Genomic DNA, 3717 nt, shown 5'->3' with positions numbered 1-3717 from the left:
CCTCCCCCTAAGTCCTGGAAACCACTAATTAATTTATGTGTGCATGGATTAGTCTATTCTGAATGTTTTGTGTAAATGAAATCATACCATGTGCCATCTTTTGTGATGTTTTATTTAGTTTAATATTGTCGAGATTCCTCCATGTTAAAATATGTGTCTGTACTTCCTTTTTATTGACAAAACCCTCCATTGTGAGTGCACCACATTGTGCCTGTCCATTCTTCAGCTCCTGGTCACTTGGATTGTTTCCCTTTGGGGACCACTGTGCACCATGCTACTATGAGCCTTTTTGAGAAAGTCCTTTGTGGATTTGTTTTCATTCATCCTGGCAGAGGAATTTCTGGATCATGTGAAAACTCCAGGCTAAGGAGTTTGAGGTACTGCCAATGGTTTTCCAAAGCGGCTGAATCACAGACCACCTAGCAATGCAGGGGTGTTCCAGTTTCTCCTCATCTGCTTTTGAAAGATGGCCATCGTCGTGGGTATTCGATGGCCTCTTGGTGTGATTTTGATCTTTGCTTCAGTATGATTAATGATGTTGACCATCTGATTTTTTTTACATATGGTTCATTTGTAAACCTTTTTTTGAGAACTATTGAATACTTTTGTTTTTACATTTGGACTGTCATTTTATTGAGTTAAAAAATGTTGTATACATTTTGGATATTAGGCTCTTATCAAAAATGTAATTAGCAAATATTTTCTTTAATTTTGTATATTTATTTTTTACTTTCTTAATATTATTCTTTGAAGAACAAAACCTTTAAAAATGTTTTTTTGTTTGCTTTTTTAAAATTTCAAATTAGTATGAGTGTACAAATGTTTAGGATACATTGTTTTAATTCTAATGTTCTTTGTTTTTAATTTTAATGAAATCTAATTAATCTATTCTTAAAAAATTGCTTGTAATTTTAGTGTCAAAACTAAGAAAACATTGCATTGCTTAACATAAAGGCACAAAGATATATTCTTATATTTTCTCTGAGTGTTATAATTTTAGTTCTTCTATTTAAGTACATAAACCATTTTGAGTTAATTTTTATTGGGTGGGAAGTAGGAATTCAATTTCACTCTTTTTGGATATGGGTAACCAGAAGACCTAACACCATTCAATAAAAATACTAGTAGTTATTTATTGAATTATCTTAGCTACATTGATGACAATAACATCAATTTAAATGTAAAGGTCTGTGTTTGTACTCTCAGTTCTACTCCACTGATCTCCGTGTCTGTGTAGCCCTGCCGTGCATCAGTGCCCTGTTTTCTAATAACTGTAACTTTATGAGTTTTTAAATCAGGAAGTATGCGTCCTCCAAATTTTTCTTTACTTTTTAAGGAACATTCAGCTTTTTCAGCTATTCTAGGTCTCTTGTATTTCCATATGAATTTTAAAATCTGCTTGTTGAAGTCCTTAAAAAAATGAAAAAAATAAAAACAGTTATAATTTTGTTCAGGATTACATTGTTTCTTTAGATCAATTTGGGAAGTAGAAACATCATAACAATATTAAGACTTAATATCTACAGTGATGGGATTTTTAAAATTTTGTTTGTATGCTGCTTAATTTTAATTTAAATGTTTTGTGCTCTCTGTAACACAAGTATGGGATTAGATTGTATCCTTCCACTGAAAAAAAAAATACACTGGAGTCCTACCCCCTAGTACCTCTGCATGTGAACATGTTTGAAGTAGGGTCACTACTGTACACAGGTAAAATAAAGTAATAGAGTAGGGTGGGCCCATCACCCAATCTGACTGGCGTTTCATGAAGAAGGTGGTGTGAAGGCCGGGGCCCCAGGGAGAACAAGGGCAGAGAAGAGCTTCACGTAGCTGTAAGACAAGGAATGACAAAGAGCCTGACAACTGCCACAAAGGAGGAGCGACAAGGAAGGATCCTTACGTGTGTTTCAGAGGGAAATGGCCTTGTGGGCACCTTCAATTCAGAATTCTAACCCTAATGAACTATGAGACAACACATTTCTGTTATTTTAGGCCACTGATATTTTAGTGCTAGTTTGTGGTACTTTGGTATGGCAGCCCTCAGAAACTGACACAATTTTTAGTTAAATTTTACTTATTTATTTGTTATTTGTATAAATCTAAGGGGCAAAGTGTGATTTTGTTGCGTGGATATTTACATATTCTGAAGTCTGGGCTTTTAGTGTGCATGTCACCTGAATATTGTACATTGCACCCATTACATAATTGCAGTCAGCCTTGAAAAATGATCCCCCAAAATAAGTTATTTTGTGTTATCTTAGACTTTAGCAGTCAAGCCTAACAGCCAGATTTAACTAACCTCTTTATAAGACTCTCTATCCATCATCAATAGCATGTTCTTGAATCAGAGCACCTGAGAAAGACTGAATAACTTGAAACTCCTCGAAATCTGACCAGCATTCCATGATCCATTGGTCAGGAAGATGGAACCTCTGGACACATATCTTTTGTGTTAAAATTCCTTTCTTCCCTGGCAATCTCTTTGTCTCATTAATCAGCTCTTTGTGCAGCGAGTGATAGGACCTCGGCTGGAACCCTTTGTGGGTTTGATAACAATTTGGGAGGCTCTTCTGGGATTGTGTTGCTTATGACTTGATGGCTGTAGAGTGGTGAGAATTCCAAAGGCCTCCCTGGCACCTGTCTGGCTACGGTTTTACTGGAGGTTAGTTTTAGTTTCTCCTACCACCTCGCCATTCTGGCTTCATACGTCTCTCTGATTTCTATGGAAGAATGAATCTCTGAATTTGGGCTTTTTTTGTCCAGACATATGAGCTGTTTAAAGGTCCCACATATTTGGGGATCCCCCTACCAACTAGAGGAATTCTGACAGGAATTCCTCTTTGAGTTAGATAAGCCCCTGACCATTTGTTAAGAGTAGAAACTAATCTGTTTTGATTTCCCGCTCCTGCAGCATATTAGGTACAACTGTGGTTCATTTGTCTGAAGCCCCCCTTTGGATTCCATGTATATCTGTATTGGTGTGTGGCTTGTGAGTGTGGAGTCTGCTGAGCTCTTTGTCTCTATTTTCTTTTTGGCCACTTTAAATTTGTTGTTGATGGTATTATAAACACGGTCTGAGATCCAGGAGGTTGAAAGATACCTTTGGTGATAGTTTCTCTTGTGGCCGTTTCTAATGCCTGCAAGGATAAAAAGGAATACCCTTATCCTAAGGACTGGGAGAGTGGAAAATGTCTCTATCTGAAGGTCTAGGAGACGGAGGCAACCTGGCCAAGCGCAGGGTTGGAAAGGGAGAGAGGAATGGAAACAAAATGTGTAAAGATTACTAGGAACTTTACGAGGCTCCAGCCAGTGTGCTGAGATAAAAGTGTTGAAGCTTTGTGTGCAGGTGTTTACATTTAGATGTGTTTTGTGTGTGTATAAGTACTATGTGATATATTGTGTCTACATGGTAGCAGTTTGGCTTATCAAGGGATGCTCATAAGTTAAATAAAGAAGCCCAAATTCTTTCTAGGTTCATATGAATTTAGTAATCTTTGGTAAATAAGCTGGTTTATTAAAATTAGAATAAAAATAAAACTCTTACATTGTCAGAATACATTTTTCCTGGGATTTGCTAGCCATTTATGTTTGCCTCCACTAGGTATTTGAAAATGAAACAGGCTCGGTGCCCATATCTTAGTGGTTAGAGCACTGGCCACATGCACCAGGGCTAGTGGGTTCAAACCTGGCCCCAGCCTGCCAAACAACAATGACAAC

This window comes from Otolemur garnettii, unplaced genomic scaffold (assembly GCF_000181295.1).
Source record: "Otolemur garnettii isolate 467f Iridium unplaced genomic scaffold, OtoGar3 scaffold00215, whole genome shotgun sequence".
Lineage (NCBI taxonomy): Eukaryota > Metazoa > Chordata > Mammalia > Primates > Galagidae > Otolemur > Otolemur garnettii.
The sequence above is the reverse complement of the archived record's forward strand: the minus strand, read 5'-3'. Positions refer to the sequence as shown.